This window comes from Anser anser, assembly GCF_964211835.1.
Source record: "Anser anser genome assembly, chromosome: 2".
Taxonomy (NCBI): Eukaryota; Metazoa; Chordata; class Aves; order Anseriformes; family Anatidae; genus Anser; species Anser anser.
In genome coordinates, this window is record NC_139721.1 from 70,186,598 (window position 1) to 70,208,396 (window position 21,799).

Below are 21,799 nucleotides of genomic sequence, written 5' to 3' on the forward strand. Positions count from 1 at the left end.
CTTTTTCCAAATCTCCCTGGAGGTCTCCCAAGGTCTGAACCTACTGCTGCGTTTAATCACTTTTGGTGTCTTTCCTTCTTCTTCACAGCAATTTTGCCTGAGCACTCCTGGGACTGCTGTTGCTTTACAGATTCATCAATGACTTGCTGCTTACTCTACATTATCGCACAAGTGCTGAGGCAAACAGTTCTTTGCCAGGATCAAATGATGTTCTATATTCGCCTGCAGTTTAAAATCTTGTTAATGTTGACACTTCTGATGAAAGCTCCACAGTGAAGCCAGAATGAATGAAACCTACAGGCTTTGGTGACTGCCAAATAAATGGGTCCTCAGGACATAAAGTTTTTTCCATGTCCTCTACATGCCCAGGGGGGCATCATTAACGTAGGCAACACCTTTCCCAGAAACAATGTCAAACAGAATACCTGACACACAGTGGGTGTTGTTGCTGATGGGGTGACTAATTGCTACTGCTAAACTGGTGTGTCTGAGAAAGAACTTTGTTCTAAAGTTAATTAACTTTAATGGAAAGTCTCCAAATTACTTCAGTGAACTTTGGATCAAGCTCAATAAGAGTTAATTAGGTCTCTATTCCAAAACCTAGTTGTTGGAATTATCTATGGATTTTTGTTTGCTTTTGATATTGGATGAGGGGCTCTTTTTTGAGTGATTAAAAGGGACTGACATGAATTTGAAAGACCAAAGTTGCAAATACGGATGCAAGTATTAAAAAAATAATTTTAGATCATAAGACAAAATTTTACACACTGCAAATGGGGATCACCACTTCATAGGGATGAACAAAATACAAACTACAGTTAGTGACAATTATAATTTAGTTCTGTGCTATTTACTATACTCCACAGCCTTACCAAACTTTACATATGTTTAACATGTCTATGACTGGGTTTACTGACTCAAGTTTCCAGGTCTATCAGCAAAATCTAGGACTGGAGCTGGACCTTCCAGAACTCACCTTACTCTTTGTAAAACACCTGACATAGAAGGCCAAACATCTAAGAAAAACTTACCACGGTGGAGAAGCTGCTTGAAAAAAGGTGATGATACAGGTTCCTTATGTGGGAGTGGTATCGCAGCAAATGGCTGAGCAGTCTTGGCACTTCCTAAGATTTATTTATTCTGGCAGCAGATCATCACCTGCAAATCAGATTAAGAAATGCTCAAAATCTTTAAGTCCCAAATTATATCAGGGTGAATTATATGATGTCATTTATCTGATGATTTTCCTCCTATTTTTTCTTCCTTATAAATCGTCCCAAGTAGACCACGATTTTTTTTCCTTGGACTTTCTCCATTACTCAAAACAAATTGCCAAATCATTTCTACATATAATTCTTGGTCAGTAGAGTATTTCTTTTTTAAATGATGGCTTCCTGAAAATTGCAGGAAATACTTAAAGTTCAAAGTATAATAAATATAATACACTAAAATCGTATAATACACTGGAATCATATAGTTCCAGCATACAAGACAGGAAATAGATATGTCATTCTTCTCTATGAATTGGTCAGGTCATAAAATGGTTTAACTTGGACCATAGCCTTCCAAAAAAAAAAAAAAAAAAAGACCTAAAATCTGCCCTTGGGCACTGGGGTCCAATTCTCTCTGACACTAATAAAATACTAAGTCGTATTCTGGCAGAACTTGGCTCTGCACCTTTGCTCCTGAGCTCTGACAAGCTACTTATATGTGGACCGTCTGTCTTGGAGCTATAACAGGAAGAGAATGAGAGGAAAGACATGGCTCACACCCTCACACAGTGCATACAATGGCAGAGAGCAAAAAGTTCTTGCTGTGGACAGGGACTGTTCCCTCCTTTCTCCCTAACAGGGACTAATGCTCCTGAAATACAGGGGCAGAAGGGAGGATGGTAGCTCCCCTCTCCTCCACACTTGCTCTACCCATCATCACCAGAAGGCTGAGGAGTTCCCATGAATGAATTCAGGTGAATTCTGGCACTGTGGTTTTCAATGGGCTGCCCCTACCTGCCCCATGCCAAGTGCTGTCACACTCAGCAATAAAAGGTGGGAAAAGGAAGGAGAGGGGAGGAGTGGGCTCCCGTGAAAACATCTGTCCTCCCAAACAATGGCTACATATTGAGGCCCTGCTTCAAGGACGTGGTCAAGCATTGCTTGTTGGTGGGAAGTAGAGAGTAATTTATTTCCTCTGCACTTCCACACAGACTCTGCTTGTTCTTTTTTGTGTGGTTTGTTTGTGGTTTTTTTTTTTTTCACCTTTCCCTTTTCCTTTTAGTTAAATTATTTAATTAATAATAATTTTCCCTTAGTAATTATTTTTCCTTTAATTAAATTATCCCTATCTCAACCCGTGAGTTGTTATTTTCCTTTTCTTCTTCCCCTCCTCCTCTGAGGAGGGGGAGTGAGATAGCAGCTGTGGTGGAGCTCAGCTGCCCAGCAAGGTAAAACCACCACAGCTGGCTTGTAGTTAACAGTCTCTCATAGGGCTATAAGTTAACTGCAGAGCTGTGGTTTACCCTGTACAAATCTCAATGTAAACAGCAGTGACATTGTTGAGTTGAGCCAGTGAAGATGCAGGTGAACAGCCTTTCCGAAAATCAGACTCTCAATGTCTTGCAGTTACACAGAGGAAGAGCTACTCAGATTTCTAATTAATACACAGGTCATATAGAAGCTTAGATGCATTAAATACCTGTGCCAGCCCACACTTAAAGGCTCAGTTATGATGTTTAAGTATCTTTGTCATGTGTGTTAAAAATAATAACAACAGAACTAGCATTAATTTATGGCCAGTCAGTCTGAATGATTGGAATAATGTGGAAGTTTTTAACAAGCTGCTGTCCAACAGTTTTGACATGTTTTAAAACAAGCCATCCTATCAGCCCTGTAGAGGCTTAGACTTCTAAGCTTAATGACTCTCCAAAGAGGAGGAGGCATCATAAGGCATCAAGATTTTGCAGTTCAGCAGATGTGTGCACAGACCTCTGCAGCCAGCTTGGAAATGACAAGAAAATTTTTAATGGAGAAACTTTAGTTTTATATTATTTTACGCCAATGAAGTGAAGACAGAGCATTGATTAAGCAATCCAAGTTGAGAATATTCTATCCAAATTGGAGAGCTTTCAGACAGGCAGCTGGTTTCAAGGCTTTGAAATACAACTTCTGCTGGTTGTTTAATGCTTAAAGATACCTATCCTGGAAGCACAGGCAGTAATTGATGTCAAGCTGACACTGTAGTTCACAGATGGATTTCAGTTGTATGGGCCATGCCACATGCACAACTCTTGTGTAAAAAATGCTCTTTGTCTCAAATGCTACCAACTGAAAGGATTAATAGATCCATCAACAAAAACGCTCTCCATACAAATACGGTATGGGTTAAGCATACCAATAGCCCCAGTTCAGTCTTAGCACACCACTGCCCCTCTCTTTCTCTTATCAGATGAAGTCAATTGTATACAACCTTTGGATCAAGCCATTCACGTGCATTGCTAGGTTTTGCACAGCTGAAATTACAAACTAATTTTACTGAAGTCCCTATATTTATTCAAAAGTAATTGAGATCTAGGTGGCTAGAGCTAATTAAAAATATTTGTGATTTTCTTTTTCTTTGCAGAGAAGAAATCAACTTTCCAGGGGAGCTTTAAATACAAGCATTTGGCCCTCACCGATATTAAAGTTTGAGTGACTCATATTCTCATTCCCTTGTGTAGCTACATTATTAGACTGTATTTTCCTCAATTCATCAGAGAAGAGGCTATGTCCATAGCCATAAAGCTGAGATAGTGGCACGTCATGGGAGATTAGGTCCAGGCAGGAAAGCAGGCTCCTGAATAGGACAGGAGCAAGAAGCACCTAAATCATACTATTCAGAAGGTATTATGGAGCCCTTCTGAAATTAAAAATAATATGATTTCATGGTTGAATATTTGGTTTTGGAAGCTATTTTTGTTTCTTATTAAAATAAACCTGCAAAAAGAACATGTTTTTCACTATAAATCCCCTAATGCACCAATAGAAAACTGCTGCAATGAAAAATTTTCACCTTAATCAGGTCACTTTGTTTGGATAGACTGCTGAGTAAATATCCGTGCCACATTATTTGTACTGTAGTTCTTTCTCCACAGCTAAGAAAAATCAACATAGGCATATAAGCCAAGTCAAAAATATTCATTATTTGGAACAAATAAGCATTGAAACAAATTATATGTTTCTTCAACTAGTGATCTGTACATTTTACATTTCTGAAAATTAAACCAGTTATTTTTCATTCTCTGGATTTTTAATCAATACACATCTCTAACAGGCTGCTAACAGAGGGTGTGTACTTGATGTGGTAGAATTGTTTTGCTGAAAAGTTCACTGCAGGAGTACAAGGAAGGAGACACGAGTGTACCTTTGTACGTGACACTGGAGAAACCTCACCTCAGGTATGGTGTTCAGTTTTGGGCCTCTCACCACAAGAAGGATATTAAGATGCTTGAGTGTGTGCAGAAGCAAGCAATGAAGCTGGCCAAGGGACTAGAAAACAAGAATTAAGAGGAACAACCGATGGAACTAGGACCGATTAGTCTGGAGAAAAGGAGGCTGAAGGGAGACCTCATTGCTCTCTACAACTATCTGAAAGGAGCTTGCGGCAAGGAGGGTGTTAGTCTCTTTTCTCAGGTAACAAGTGATAGGACTCAAGTTGTGCTAGGGGAGGTTTAGATTGGAATTTAGGAAGAATTTCTTTACACAGCAGGTGGTCAAGCATTGGAACGGTCTGCCCAGGGAGGTGGTGGAGTCTCCATGCCTGGAGGTATTTAATAGACGTGTGGATGTGGCAAAAAGGGATGTGGTTGAGTGATGGCAGTCAGTAGGTCATGTTGGTGGTTGGACCTGGTGATCTTGAATGTGTTTTCCATTGTAGATGGTTCTTTGATTCTATGATTTCCAGCGGTAAAATTATTTGGATTTTTTTTTTTTTTTCTGTTGAGAGGAATTACTGAGAACAAGATTTGTTGTGTGAGTAGCCACAACACTGGTGCCAGTAGGAGCCCCATTGTAACACTTTTTACAACACAGAGCTGGTATCTGACAGTTATGTAGGTACTTGTAGCCTAAATACCATCTTGATCAAAATTTCTTTGAAATTCCCTAAATACAACACTTGTGTGAGTTACTTCTATCAGATTTGTTACTGTTCTTCTGATAAACGCAATATATAAACCTTTTTACAGTGTGACTGGTAGTTTTGCTGCCAGAGGGAGAAGTAACAGCATTGTTTGTACAGGAGATGACACTCTTCAAAACTCTGTTTCCATTTCTTTCCTATGACCCAGGATCCTGTTTTCTTGTGAAGCTGACATAGCGTTATGTATTGAATCACATATAGATTCCTCACTAATCTTTCCTGAATCTTACTGGTACACACAGAAGTGACACTGCAGATAAATTTTATTGGTCAAACTTACATTCACTGAGATGCTAATTGATGAAGCAAATGGATATGTTTATATAAGGCAGAGATTTAGAGGTTTGCTCTTTTATTATTATTATTATCCTGACATCAAAAAATGACACTGTTCCAAGCAGCTGTGCCCATTAGATTTTTTTGTATTCTTTTTTCATTAACTCATGACTTTTAAATGTATTTCATAATTTATTTGTAGTGGAAAAAAGGATTTATAAATAGAAACCACAGGAGAGTCATAATTCAGGTCACATTTCTGGAGCTCACCAGCTAATCTGAAAATCTAAATGTACTGAGACTTCTTAATATCTTCTCAAAATGGTGTGCAACATTACTTATGAATAGACTCAATCTAATAAAAGGAAGCTTTTTATACAGCAAAAAATATTTTCTGCATTGTCATCTACTTCTTTGTTCACTTTATACCTATTGTTCAAAATTTGTAAATTAACAGCCAAATCAGGTTTTTACCCATCTGCTGCCTTCTCTCAGTAACTGATTAGTAGATAATATATACTCCTCAACTGGATTGGCTAAAAAGTGCAATATATCATCGGTAAAGAACATACCATGCTTTCTCCTTCTACCAACTACTTTGTCATACGGTGACAGATTATTAAAGTAAGTGAAACAGCAGGAAAAAAAATGAATATTTGTCTCTTTTCATTCCCAGAATTATGCTGAAATTTCCTACTCCTACTAATGACTGTAGTGGGTGAAACTTAGAAAAAACTTTCTGCAATTAAGAGAGAGATGGAGAAGTCAAGGAGACTGGGTGAGCTACTGGTCGTGCCCTTGATAGACTCCAGCTTATTTCTCACATTTCACAGTGACTGTAAAAATGTTTGCTTCCTTTGGCCCTGAATGCATTTTATGTATTTCAACTGCAAGGTCTCTGGGGCAGAGATTGAACATGCTTTTCCAGCGTTCGTGCAACACTGCTGTGACATATCTTGAGACCTGAAAAAACTCCAAGTAATTAGTAGTTATTAATGTATTTGAATACCTGAAGGGAAGGTGCAAAAAGGATGGAGCCAGTCTCTTTCCAGTGGTGCCCAGTGCCAGGAGAGGAGCCAATAGGCACAGCTGGAGCACAGGAGGCTCTGTACGAACACCAGGCAGCACTTCTGTGCTGTGTGGGCGACTGAGCACTGGCACAGCTTGCCCAGAGGGGTTGTGGAGCCCTGGAGCCTTGTGGAGCCCCTTGGGGATCTCCAAAAGCCATCTGGACGTGGTCCTGGGCACCCAGCTCTGCGTGTTCCTGCTGGAGCAGGGGTTAGACTAGACAACCTCCAGAGTACCCTGACAACCTCAGCCATTCTGTGAGTCTGTGATCTTTCTCCATATAACAACTTAGTTCTGTTAAAGACCGTTTTCCTGAGCACTGAGTACAGTACTTGTACATTTGCAAATCACCAGGGTGACAAAAGAATATCTAACAATATGGTTAAAAGACAGAAATAAACCCGAGTCAAGTGGCAAAAAGGTTATTAGCGAAATACTAGACACCTGGACAAGTCCCTGCATCCTTCGGTGGAACCATTTCCAAGCAGTCTCACCTTTCAAAATATTCTGCTCTTCTATTAATACTGCATGTGGATCTCTTAAACAGCTTTTGCAGTTCAGCTAAAAAAGTCATCACTGTGAGAAAATACTGCACCTGGTGAAAGTACTTTAAGGAACGTACAACCTGATCTGTAACACTTTTCTCACACAAATAACCTTCATAGTTTTGATTATGACATTAGTAGGATTATTTATGTCAGAGAGAAGCAAGGTTGGCATAGGAACTTAGGAATCACACTGACATAGCAAAACATTGTAAAATGGCAATAAAAAGGCCATTTAAGTTCTCTCGTTATGTCTATTCTGTAGTACAGAAAAGGGTCAGTAAATTGAACAAGCAGCTTTTACAAAGATGCAACCAGCAGGACCTTTTAGAGATTCCAGGCCTAACTTAAATGAATAACCATGTCAAAAAGAAGGTACTGGAAATAAGCAGAGTCCACGAAGAATGCCAAAAGTACCATCCACAAAGAATGCTAAAAGTACCGTCCACAAACTAAAACCAGCTGAGAGGTCAGGAAGTACAAAGATAAAGTTTGAACTGTCAAGAACCCAAGTGAGTTAGGTCTGGCAAAGTATATGAAACAAATAGTAAAAGGCTCTTCAGCAACACAAATTAAAAAGACAAGGAAAAAAGCTGGGCCACTGTGGAGGAAGGATGGAGCAGAAATTAAAGACAAGGTAAGGAAAGGCACTGAATAAGCATTTTGCCATAGTTTTCAATAGGAAGGATCAAGTTGTGTTTAAAGACAAAAATGGCATGAACAAGAAGAATGTGGGTGTGCAAATAGAAACTACCACAGATAACATGAAAACTTAAAAACAAATGCATCAAGTTTGAAGTCTGGTTAATTGCTGTCTCCAAGTTCTAAAAAATTCTGACACGTAGTACTGATCCACTGGCAAGTATTTTTAATAGCACTATCAAGTTGGGATTGAAGCTAAAAAAATGGAAATAAAATGTCTCTACATTAAAAAAGAACTCATGAGAAAAATAAGGCAAGGCGGCAGTTGGGAAATGACAAACTATTTCATTTGACCTCATTAGTATGAAAGGCCTTAAAACACATTTTGAGGGAAACAATACATAAAGACACAGAGATAAATGAAAAATGGGATAAAATGCAACAGAAATTTACCAAAGGGACACCAAAGAAACTAGCCATGTTATTTTCTTAGATGAGGTAAATGATTTTCTAAATATAGGCAGTGTAATAGATCTCATCCTTCAGAACTTTAGGAATGCATTTGACACAGTATTATACATTACTAAGGAATTTGAGGACTAAGGAAGAGACTTACTTGGTGGTTAAAAAACAGCTAAAGGAGAAGAAAATACAGGTAAGTGATATTAAAAAGGGTTTTATAGAGTCCATTAAGCAAGGATCTAGCAGTGAGGGTCTTTGGGATTCATTTTGGGGCTTCTCTGATGCCCTTTCACAGCTCTTGACCATCATGATCCAGGTACTCTTGTACCTGGCTACTCTTCTGCTGTCAATGCAGAAAAGCAGTGAAACTACACAAACAGAGCTGCTTGAAGATGAGAGCCATAGAAAGGGGGTAATCAGCAAGGTCACATGCAGAAAGTTCAAAGGTAAGTGAGGAGATACCAGGGCAGAGCCAAATGAGGACTGCAGTTGCCAGTGAGATTAAATGGGCAACTTTGATGCTTCAGTGAAAAAGGCAAGTGGGCCTCTACGACATGAGGAGGGAGATTTCCAGAAGTACCTAGGTAACATCAGTGATAATGTCCAAAGCATGGTCATACCTCACCTGGAATCCTATACACATTCAAGAAAGATGAGTTCAGATGGGGAAAGGTGCAGAAGAGAGCTTCTAAAATGAGTGAGCAAAGGGACGTGTCATATAAGAGCTATTGTTTTCCAGAGCCTTTCCAGCCCAGCCATCATAGGCTCACCCCTCAGCACCAAGGAGCTCTATCCAGCAGCTGTCACCAGCTTTGTAGTCAGCTGGGGGGAAAGGGGTGAATATTCCTCATACGAGGAGAGGCTGAGGGAGCTGGGAATGTTCAGCGTGGATAGGAGAAGGCTCAGGGGGATCTGATCAAACCATTTAAGTACCTGAAGAGAGGGTGTCAAGAGGATGGGGCTAGACTCTTCTCAGTGGTGCCCAGTGACAGGATGAGAGGCAACAGGCACAAACTAAAACACAGGAAGTCCCATCTGAACATCAGGCAGCACTTCTGTACTGCGAGGGTGACAGAGCACTGGCACAGGTTGCACAGGAAGGTTGTAGACTCTCCTTCCCTAGAGATCTTCAAAACCCACCTGGACACAATCCTGGGTAAATGTACTCTAGGGGACCCTGCTCGAGCAGGGAGGTTGGACTTGATGATCTCCAGAGGTCCCTTCCCACCTCAACTATTCAGTGTGATTCTGAAGTCCTCCATCCAAACATGCTAACAGAGCTAAGCTGTTCAGTCTTGCAATACAAGAACTAAGTAAGGATATAATTGCTGCCTAGGAATGCCTTGAGGAGGAGACCTCCAGGTGGGATAAGTGCTGTTTAATTTAAAGAGAAGCAATAGAATGAGAAGAAAAAGAAAAAAAAAAAAAGAAAAAAAAAGAAAAAAAAAAGAAAAAAAAAGAAAAAAAGACAGAAAGAGGGGGAAAAAAAAGCAGTATACACACCACAAATTCATTTAGGCTGTAAAGAATGGACCTAGCAATATGGCTATGACTTGCTCCAACAGCCTCCAAGCTGGAAGATTTAGGGCAAAATTACAGCCTTCAAGCTGAAACTTGATATGCAGTTGGAAGTATCACATTATATGATACCCTTTACAGCTGTCCAGAGGCATTGCTTATGTGCACAGGTCACAGAACATCCCTCAGCTCTTCCAGGCATAGTGTGGTGGTGATATTTTTTACTGCCTTGAGATGCTGTTGGTGTCATTTTGGGGGACATATCCAACAACATTTACTATTCCATTTTTCACATACTGGCTTCATTACAAAATCCATGTAAAACTAATTACACAGATAAAGGCTTTTGCGATAATGCAGGCTACTTGTAAGTGCAAATAAATAAATTGAAGAATGTAGGGCCCAAGATTATTTGAACAGCTAGAGCTCACAAAAATTTAATCAACAGGAGTTTTAATTAAGAAAAATTAAGCCTTTTGTGAAATAATCCAGGGAAAACTGTGGAATTGTTTTAAAATTGTTACTAGATGCTCGAACAGAGTTTGTCAGATGGTCTTTCTGTGCTCTAAAGCTGAGAAATTTAACAGAAATAGTACATTGCCATATTTTCAGCTCTTGTAGAGATGTAACCCTCCTGAAGTCAGTAAAGATTTGGCACTTGGTAACAGCTGAGAGAATCTAGCCCAAAAATTCCTGTTTGCAGATGATGACTTTGCTGTATTATTCACTTTGTCTTGGCACAGTCAATCAACAGAGGAAGTGCAGCGGAAATAACAAAGCCTTTTTTCTGTTTGTTGATAACATTTTTAGCACATTTAAGGAGAAATCTGAAGAACTACAGTAATTTCAGCACCTCAGAAAATATGTTGAGCACAGATAAAAGGACAGAGAAGACATCAGTACTTGCAAAATACAAAACAAAACCCTGGAAAATGTGTCCAAAAGGGGAATATGAACACTTAACCCTTAAAATGTTGCTTAACAAAGTATTCAAAAGAAGCTTCCCAGGACATAGTACCTATTTGAACCTATTTTAACACAAATTACTGGTTTTACATCAGAGATTAATCAGCATTCTGTATCCAAAATAATAGGTTCATGGGATCAGGCAGGACAACAGCATTTTACCAAATAGAATACCTTTGTATCCATCCTCACATTACCAGAGAGGCAACAACCTCCTAATTAGCGCATCTCCAACTTTAACCTTTTGTCTTGACTGCAATCTCTTAGATTAGTGGTGATATTCAGCCTCCTCAAAACTTCTTCTTTCAGAAATTTACTATTTCCATGGTAACAGCTGCCACTTTCATTCCACAAGCATCAAGAAAATGTGATTTCCCTCATATCGCTGGGCAAGGCTGGGTGTGCAACTTTGGCCTTTGTCAATGCCCTTTCCAGACAAAACTGTTTATTCCAGAAGAGGAAACAGGTGCAAGCATAATTCAGGACATAGTTGTTGGCTGATCCATGAAGCAAGATTGGCAACAGTCTGAAAGGGAGCTGTCGGATGACCCACCTGCAATGTCAGTATGTTTTGCAGCTGCAAGAGGGAAGGACAAGCACATTCAACAGCAACCACCAGACTTAAATCAATATTTTCTAGTTTGGGCTTATTTTTCTTCCTTTCCTTTTTTCTTGTTTCTTTGGTGACTCCACAAACAATACAAGACATCAGCTTAATATCCCCACAAGAATAGTTGAGAAACACTTAATGTAAATCAAGACTTCTCATTCAAAGAGCACTGAACTTAAGCCAAAAAGAACATCAGTTCACTGCTGAGAAGCTGACACAGCTTTAATGATCAGTGCCTTCATCTGCAACACTCACACGAGTTTATAACCAGAGCCATAATCTCAGCTGAAGTCAATTCTCAAAGTAGCATCAACTTCAGTGGGACCAGCAAACATTCACAACAAAGGCACTTTGTCTCCTGCTAGTACTGTTATTTTTTTCTGAAAGTCTATCGAATTGAAGACCTTTTCCAGAAAACCCATCTGTTCCGTGTGAACTCACTTGGACACCCCTATATTCTTTGAAACTAAAGGTTTCCAAGTCAACCTGTCAGGATGAGAATGGATCAAGTGAGATTCATATCTACTTCTCCAGCAATCCACAGAAATAATGGAGTTTTACCTTAGCCACAAATGGAAGATGATGTCAGAAAATAGAGTCACAGCTTTCCAAAGTTAGTATTACATGTTCTGTTCCTTAAATAGGTCCTTAAAATATATTTTTGATTTCTTAATGAATTTTTTTGCACTCTTGTAAAGGACTGGCAGACAGCAAAGAGACTGGAAAATTAAATACAAATTCAGCAGCTTTTTATTTTGCTTAATTCCTTATTGATCTTTTCAGCACTAGACTTGGTTATTGCTTTCCTTTCCTCATGTGCATTTAATTTCAGGTGTACAAATGCCTGTTGTTAACTGGGCAACTGGAAAACTTGAACTCAGTTTGAGTCTGGGCCTACTGTCTTAAGCTGAAACTACTAAGTGTTTGAGGACAGAAAAGTGAATAATGAATGGCTGAGCTTGTGCAAACTACAAAAACACTTCCTCTGTTCATTCCAGCAGATTTAAGTTTGATTAGAAATGCACTCACATCTGATTGTCTCATATCTGAATGTTTATTGTGCTTTTACATCTTCAGATTTTGTTACTGTCATATGGTATCAAACCTAATACAAATGGTAAAAATATAGCTTCTCCCTCTGTAGCTAAAAAGGAAAATGCCACTAGTTAGAAATGAATAACAGGCTGTAAACACACTACAAACACTAAGCCAGCATATTTACATGAGTACCACAGAACCTGGATGCCATTCAGATTCAACACCTAATTCTGTAGCTGGATCGTAACCCATAAAGGGCCAAATTGAAACCGTCAGTTCTGGTCTCACATTGGGAAAGACTGGATTTGAGTTTGAGCTCAGCATCCTACGTTCATGTTTATTTTCACTTCAGCTCATGAAAAAAAAAAAAAAAAGTGATTAAACCAGAATTGTTCATCCAGGAAAGATTTCAAAGGCTTGCCAAGTTCCAGACAATAGCCCATGGAAAAAACAAGTGCACAGATCTGCTGGCAGGAGGAGATGCCTCTATCCAGGCTCAACTTGCATGTGTTCCTAGGGTGGCTGTCAAAAATGGAACACCCTTGGGAAGGGAAGGATGAGGGAATTGATTGCACTGTACCTGTGAATGTCATTGAATACCCCTCAGATCTACTGCAAAGGAACACCAAAGAAATTACAGCAGAATAATGGAAAAGAAGAAGTGATTGGCAAGAAGGATCACCAGAATGGCTGGCAACAACACAGCAAGAAAAGCTTTTTAAAGGGAAACTTCTGCACTGTAGCTGTTTGTCATCTCAAAAGCAGCGATCTGCTGATTCCGATACCACAGCTCAGCATTGCAATCATACTGCAGCCACCAGAATTGTTGAGGTATTAGTTCGATACTCCACAGCATTAGCGTGCACCCTGTTTGCTGCCATCCCATGCAGCCAGACCCAGCTTCCACCTAGGAGAGGGGAGTGAGTCCACCTGCACTGGCTCCTGGAGTCTGCAGAAGCACGGGAGGCAAGCAGTGCTCTTTCTCCACTTTCCTCAAGGGTTGTTCTTTCTGCCCACTGAAATGCCAGAGCAGAGCAGAGTTGCTGCACACGTAGAGGTTGTAAAGATCTGTGTATCCTTAGAAAGCTGAAGGACCAGATTGTGCCAAGGTGGAAAGTTTTCATACTGAAGAAGGATGGAGAGGAGGGAATACTTCTAACACACGCCCCATAAATCTCACCTTTTGCTCAGAAATGTTAACAGGATTGTCCTATTAGTGTCATTACTACATTTTGTTGTTGTTGGTGGTGGTATCAGTAAGATGGTCGATTCAAATGGTGCTGCTTTGTCTTTGCACTGCTCGTGTCTCCAGCCTTCAGCAAGCAGTGCACAACTGGCCCTTCCTGCCCTGTGCCAGGGAGACATAAACAGCACAGCATCTCCGCCTTGCTGTCTGAGTTTTGAGCTTTTCTGTAAGCTTTTTGCTATATATCAATGGAACTCAGCCCACACCAATTGGTGAGCTAATTGCTGACAGAGCAGATGGTAAGATAGGCCTGAAAAAATATTTGGTATTTTTTTATCATGTGAGGGAAATATAGGAGAGAAAGGATGCGTGTGTGTGTGTGTGTGTGTTTTTTCCACTTCCTGAGGGCTGTAACAAAAGTTAAATGTAGTTTTTTATGATCAGTGGAGTTTGAGGAACAATTATCCAGCTCCAGTGAGTGCATACCTTACATCGGGCTCTCATTTCCTCCTCGGTGGCTCTGTCTGTCTCCTGGGCATGTCATGTGCTGGGGGTTCACAGACTGCCAGCTCAATCTGCTCCAGGCACCAGTGTTCAGAGGGAAGCACTGTGAAGCAATTCAAGATACCAAAAGCAGGAGCAAACTCATAAGGTAGTCATGATACAGATGTAACCTTTGTTTTTATATTTGATGCAGTTATCTTGGAGGGATGCTAGCACAGTAATGCCCTCTGTGGAAGAATATTGCTCAGCACTAACTTTCCAGTGGCGGCTGCCATAAATATTCAAACAGAGCTATAAACAGCACGGCACTATAAAAAGCAGCAACAGTGGCCTGTGTGAGGATCAGACCTGCAAACGTGATGCTCCAGAAGAGATACTCCATAGCAGCTACTCGGGCAGAGGGCTTCACATTTGGAGAAGGAGGCAGGAGAGCTCGCCAGCTGGCGTTCCAGCAGTCAGCACGCTTAGCTGCTGGCCAGCACTTTCAAAGTTGCACTTTGTACCCCTCGCTTCACAAAGGTCACACGAGCAAACTGTTGGGGCTTAATAGATCCAAGATGCATTTGGCTCTCATTCCAAGGCTCTTTCTCTGATTTTAATAACAATGACAACGGAACAAACATCACAATAGCTACACAGAAAGGGGGATGCACAAATGTGCAACACTTGACATATGGAAGGAATTTGAAGCCATTCAGACTACTCACATTTTCATGGGAATGCTGCAGATATTGACAACAGAAAGAAAAACATAAAGTGGGAGCAAGAAGCTTATGTCCTGACATGCTAATGTGTATTGTTAGAGAGGAAAGTAAACTGCAATGTTAGCTATGCTGAGCATTTTCAAAAGTTGTGTTTATTTTTGTGTTTCCTTTCAAAAATAACGTTTTAATGAATATGCTGCATGCTGGGTCTGTGGCACTGGTAGTGTGTCCATCACCGTGGTACCTGGGCACTCCAATAAATGAATGATTAATCAGCAGAGCAAATGAAACAAGCAGAGAGCCACCAGGCACTGTGACAAGCTCTTTATGGACCTGCCAGTATATCTCTGCCTGGACCTTTACCCCTCTGGGCTTTTCACCGTCCTATCTTTCCCCCACGCTCTCATGATAAGCAGCTCTTTTCTCCAAACAGTGCTAAGGGATACAGAGATCTCAGAGCGGCTTGGGAGGAAGGGTGGGACTAGTAAAACAAATATTTACATCAGGAAAACATTTCTTAAGGACACAGTAAGAAAAAAATAGTTTCTTTTGCACAAACTAAGCCCATAATGAATCGACAAAATTTGTTATGCCTACCATGCCATCAGCATGGCCACTTTAAAATGACTTTTCCAAAGAGGGAAAACAAATCTTTCCCTCGCTGAGGGCCTAAATGACCTTTAGGAAGACTGATGCAGGCCATATGTGAGCACTGCTGTTAACATTGTCCAATAATAATGAAAAGAACATATAAAAACATGTGGCTATGAGCCTTCTGAAAAAAATAAAATCTGGAGGTTGCATCAGCCCCTCCTCATGCTTCAAACAAGTGGTAAGTGAATGACAATTTTGATGTTGGCTTTTGTTTAACAGATGTGCATGCAACTACTTTGAGCTTTGTCTGACTTGGGATGCTGAGGCAGAGACCTCTGGGGCATTAGACAAAATGATGCTATTGAATCATCTGCCCCTTGCTGTTCTGCTTTCTGTGCAAACTCTCTGAGGAGCACAGGCTTGCATACAGGCCACCTTCAGAAAGGCCAGCTCCCTTCAGCACTGGAGGACTTAGCAGCTACAATACAGACCTCACTGAAGATGTTTTCTGTTTTCTGTGACCAGTCAGGACACTAATTCTGCAGTCTGATTAAATTACTATCATGTGGAGCTTTTCCTCCTTACTACAGCTGCTTCAGGCTTATGAATCATAGAATCATTTAGGTTGGAAAAGACCTCTAAAATCAAGTCCAGTCCTTAACCTAGCACTGCCAAGTCCACCGCTGAACCATGTCCCTAAGCATCCTCCCCATTTCAGTTTTTCCTTCAAAAGAGGAACAAGTTTTGGTGGCAATGTCACATTAATAGCAATGAAGACTTGCGAGCTCTTTTCCCAATGCAGATAAAATGTGCCTCAGCAACAGTTTTGAAGGAAACAAGGAGCACTGCACCACCCACCCACATTCAGCTGTGAAACTCTGGGTTTAAGTTCGCTCCGAGCATCAGTCTGATTCTCTCTGTTACCTCCCTTGTGTCTAAATTATATCCATCACTGTCACCTCTAAAGAGTCAGATTTTCTGCGTATTTACCGGCTTTATGATCGAAGCTGACGGAAGATATGTTTGTCTAGATTTTGTAAATGGTTTTGAAGATCTGTCTCAGCTAGGATGATGAATCAAGAATATCAGCTGGGCAAACAGTTTAATTTTGAATGAATTCAGCCAAAACGAATTACTGAAAAACTGATAGAAATCTTTCAAGTTCAGATTATTTCACATACTGCAGCAGTAAATATTCCATCCCTTCTTGCCATCTGACTCACCAAGAATAAAACCGGAAGAATCAGCACTGAAGGCAGCTTCTCAGATATACAACCAACTTTGGATACTATAAATAGGTGTGAGAAGCCACTTTTCTATTGCAGCAGGGAGTACAGCCTTCAAACTGTTTATCCCTCAACTGACTACATTTCTGCATAATAGCAATTCTGTTAAGCAGCCTAAACATGAGAGTTTTCTGACAAAACCCACAAGTGCCTAGACCAGCAAGTGCAAATAACTATCCCATGGCACAGTTATCTATGGGAAGTACCTGGGTTATGTTCTCTTTGCTCCATTAATATTTAGGGAAAATATTTTCAAATACTTTGTGGGCTGTGGGTGTTTTTGTTTGTTTGTTTGTTTGTTTGTTTCTCCCAGATACTTTGTAGTCAGGAAGAATCAAAAATAACAGCATGAGTGTTGAAAATTACAGGTTAAGGATGGAAACCTCTAGAGGCCAGCCTCCTGCTCAAACCTGTGCCACCTTAGAACAGGTCGCTCAGAATTAAAAGGAAAAGAAAAGAATTCAAAGCAAAAAGAAATTAAAAAATGAAGACTTCCCTAATTCCCCTTCGGCACCAGAAAGGAAAAAAAAAAAAAAAAAAAAGAAGAAGGAGAGGCACCTTTTCCTGAAACATATGACCAATATGGAAAAAGTCTACAGCCGCCCCCTTCGGTTGACCTAGTTCCCTATCTGTCTTGATGCAGGTAGCATTTAGCCCAGTGTGTGGCGAACTCCAGCTCAGTTGCCAGCACTGCTCTGCCACACTCGAGGCCAGAAAAGGCCAGGAATGCTGCATGTTCTGCTCCAGTGACAGAGAAAATGCTCCATATCGTTCACGAGCAGCCCCTTCCGAGTTAATTAAGGAAGGGAGCCCAGAGCTGCTGAAGAGGGTACATCCAGCTCTCAGCTGGGAAAGCAAGGCCTCTAGGGCAAGGGCTGGACTGCACAGCAAAGAACAGGGTGGGGGAATCTTATGAGATCTGAGTGAAACCCAGATGACTCATCAGAAAGTAAAATGTTCCTATTTTGGCAAAAGGCTGAAATAGCAGCTCCGGGTTGTGCTGCATGCAGCACAGCAATAGATGACCCCGAGTGCCTGGGACAAACTCCTGTGCATGGTGATGTTGCTAACAGTAGGGACTATTTCACATCTCATTAACCAAACAGGTTTACATGACAATTAACACGTTTACTAGCAGCACCTTTTTTTGCAAGCGGAACTTGGGCTTGAGATTTCAACATTTTTAGACAACTGTTTTGTGAGTGAAGATGAAGAAATAATTTCTTCTGACTCAAGGTTACAAGGACTTACGTCCAGAACAGGCACAGGAGCATCTTTGTCAACATCCTGAAGGACACTGCCTCCAGACCTTTGGCATCCACGAACTTTCCCATAACTTATATACAAGGGGGGGACACCTCGTACATCTGCAGCTCACCATTCAAAGCCTAGCCCTTCGCATCGGCAAGGTGCCAGTTCTGCCACTTCATGAGCTGACCATAGAGAGGCCAAACGTACCAAAGTCACACAAAAAGTAGTCGGTCCCATTTCTCAGTGGCTCCCCACTACAAGAGTCCCTTTGATCAGATGTGTTGTGATAGGAGCCAAGAGAAAACTCCTCAGCAAACAACAGCAAGCAGTCACGTTAATTTCACTGAAAGTAGGTATCAGCTATAAGAGAATGTTTATTGTCCCAGAGCTTCACATTTTAGATCAAGAACTAATCACTCCCACCAGATACAGCTTTAAAGAGGTGTTAGTACGTAAGTGAGGATTTCCTCAAACTGCAGTTACCTTTCTCTCTGGGGTTTTTGTTTAAGACCATCTGTTAAGATTTCCATCTTTTGGGGGAATAGATATGCAGCTATACAATAAAAACTAGTATACTGGATAAAAAAATAAAGAAAGAAAAAATTGGAGACTGGAACTTGTAGGTTTCAAGATCAGGGGGATTCTGACATTCATCGAGTCCTTTCCCTGTCAGATGGATGATGCCAACCCATGGCAAATAGTGACAAGCTCTATATGTGTTATCTTTCACCTCCCTCAGGCACATGTTGCAAGGAAGCTGTGTTCTAAACAATGAATAAACAAACAATCATCACAGTAATCTTCTACACGTTTTGGCACACAAAGCACAGACAAATCACTGTGCCATTTCGTTACCTATCACACCACTTACAAAATAAATCCTGGCTCATGAAGAACAGTAGATAGCATTTCCTTTAATTAGCATTTTGAAGCTGATAGTAATTTTTAGAATATGATTTATCCCTCTTATTTATCAGCCTGCCTTGTTTCAGATGGGTACTGTCTGACTGACCTCTAGATACCCTTGCACTTGCTCTGTGATATCCCCAGAATGTCAATGTTCAGTTCTTCATCTTTCATTTCCCAAATGTTTCTTATTGGTCACTTCTGGTATCAGTGGCAGCTGAAGTGGAAGTTTATCCTCTGATAATCTGTACTGCTTTAATGGCTCCTAGCATCCTGAGGATATTTTCCAAGTGTTATGGTGACACCAGCTGAGATCTTGGCAATAGAAAAGTGTTTTGTATGCTTATTTCCTAACTTAGTCTCTCTCTTCTTTTTTTTCTTCTTTTTTTTTCCCCCTGCTTTCCAAACCCTGTCAGCCCATTTATTTCTGTGGCTTAACTCTTTCTGCTATTGTTAGAGTCATTGTTACCAGTTCTCAGTATCTTTCTGATAATAAAGCCTTTGGAAAATCTGAGGGTGTTCTCACCATGCATCTGAGATCTCTTAGTAAATTTCTCCAAATCTCTGAGTCACATTTTTCCAAAAGCTTAGCAAAAATCCCCTCTAAAAGGAACAACAGTAGCCTCATATTCTTTATACATTTCCCCATAAACTAAAGTCCCAAAGACAGTGAAACGATGAGCATGTTTCAAACAGTGCTAATACAAAATATTGCACATAAAACAATCACCAGTTTTAGCTCATCTCCAAAATAACGTATACTTAGAAGTGCTTATCCCTGTAGCATCACTAGCTGTTTTTCCCAAGATAAAATTAGTCGTGCACCACCATGCCTGAAAAAAGCAAAATTCCCTCATAATTTCAATCACTCTGTTTCCTCCTGACTTTGATACAGCTGACTGAACACCTATGATCTCACTCGGAAGAGAAGCTGAGTTTGCTCACCTCGGTCACCTGCAGGATCTTTGAAATGCCTCCTCTTCTGTTCCTTCCAAAGGGTGCTTTCCTGCATCTCCCCGTCCATTCCGGAGTGCGCCGAGCGTGCTGTCATCAGTAAGTTCTGGCTAAGTTATCCTATGTAACTCTGAAGAAAAAAGGAGAGACTCGGAGAGATGCTAAAGAAGGTCTCCTTTCCTCTCTCTGAAAATGTTGTTTTCCCGGTGGTCTGTCACAGTCAGGTCTTCAGTAGTAAACTGAACAATCTACCCTCCTGGCTCTTCTTTTCTTCTTTTTCTTTCCTTTTTTTTTTTTTTCTTTTTTTTTTCTTTTTTTTTGTAAACACATAATCAGTGCTTCAAACCCTGTAGGTATCACAAACCGTATTTCTCTATTGCCCTCTGCTGACTGCTAGCTACCACCACCTTCTGGGACGGTCTGCAAGCAGCAGATCCGCGCTACGCTCTTCTCACCGCCCTCCCTCGAATCAATAATGATGCACGATGCCCAAAAGTCGACACAAATCATCCTGGTTTTCCCTCTGTTACAAAACACCAGGCAAGATTTACAGCTTGTTGGTCAGCCGTGGTAACTACAAAACATCGAATATGAGCAGAAGCAGGAAGCAGTTAGTAACTTGGGTCTGCTAATGTGCTTTGTGTGAGCAGAAACCAGGAAAACGCAGAGACAAATGTGTTCTGCCTTGAAATGCAGGTGAATTTATCCCCCCCGATGCCACAAATACGGTAGCAGGGAGCTGAGCATCAACTGATTTTAAGGATCTGGTCCTGGCAGCACTGTCTGTGCAGAAATATGGGCATTTGATGGGAGTTCTGCAGGAGACCCGGAGAGAGCCCGGAATTGCAGGCCAAGGCTTGGTGGTCATTTTCCCCTCTGCTTCCAGAGTTTTATTTGTGTAGCACCACACCTAACATGCGGAGCAGTTTCTGTCTCTTGAGGCATGTAATGGGACAAGAAACACTATACCTGAAAGGCACTGGGAGGTGCTGTTTGCACTGCTTTTACGATATGATCTATAATACAAAGAGAAAACAGTGGAAAAAGTGAACTAGTGGAAAAAGGGGAACGGCCGAACCTAGTTGCAGGAGCAGAAGAATAAAATTTATGTGTGTTTCAGAGAGACTGGAAGAGACTGAGGGGAAAAAAAATCAGGGATAAGAAGAGGGTAAAAGCAGGCTGAGGAGAAGGAAAAGAAAGAAAAATGCATCCTTTGCACTGTATCAGTCAGTGCTTTATGAGACATTACAGCAGAGCCCCCCCGGAATATCTCCCTGCCGCTGGGCAGCACAGCACGACCTGTCCTCCCTGTTCCTTCTCTGCAACCGAGTCCCTCCAGGCCAGGCAGACTTGTGTGGGTTTAGTCGCTAAAAATTATAAATTATGGAAAGGACACACGTCGTTCGCCACAAAGCTGTTGATTGATGGACACTGGTTGTGTTTGAAACAGACATTACGAGGCACCCCTGCTCTGTGACTCAGGAAGGCAGGCTTCACGCAAAAACTATCACCAACAAAGTCTGCAACCCCATGACAAGAAAATGCAGCATTGAAGAGCCCATTGAAAAATGTGTTTAAATTCAAAAATAAAGCCAGCAGAAGCTCTAATTGTAGCCATTATGAACATTTTATTAACGACTTCAGAGTTACTGACTGTACCATCAAGGTCTCCTGTTAAAGAAAGCCCAGAAATTCATTTCTTTTCCACTTCTAAAGCCCTCATCTCCTCTGTGTTAAAAAATAAGAAATAATTATATTTATTCAGATTCCTTAATAGAATATTGAAGCCTGCTCAGATGAATACCTCTCCTAAATGAACACCATTACCAACAGATCAAAGCAGAAGAACGTCTAGCAAATGAATGGGGCCGAGGGAATTAATAAAACACACATCGAACGATGAAAAGCCGAGTTGTTTTTATTTTTTTTTTTTTTATTTTTAATAGGAGCACATTTGCGGAGTGATAAGGCCAAGTACACCGTTGCTAAAATCTGGACGGGTGCATCGTATGGGCGCTTCCGAACACTAAGTGGGGTCCTTGGTTGAAATCATATCTTCCAGGTGGCAACAACTGGCAGAATATGTATATATATATATATATATATATATATATATA

At 40.8% G+C, this 21,799-nt stretch overlaps 1 long non-coding RNA gene across 1 annotated transcript in view; it reads right to left on the reverse strand.

Annotated features, from left to right (window-relative positions):
• The window catches only part of LOC310893588, a 74,408-nt gene that overhangs the window by 52,186 nt on the left and 423 nt on the right, over nt 1-21,799 (reverse strand). The window contains exons 2-4 of the long non-coding RNA XR_014579111.1: nt 19,674-21,754; nt 13,970-14,090; nt 1,032-1,158 (exon numbers count right to left, since the gene is read on the reverse strand). This is a non-coding gene — a long non-coding RNA (uncharacterized lncRNA). The remainder of the gene's footprint in view (nt 1-1,031; nt 1,159-13,969; nt 14,091-19,673; nt 21,755-21,799) is intronic.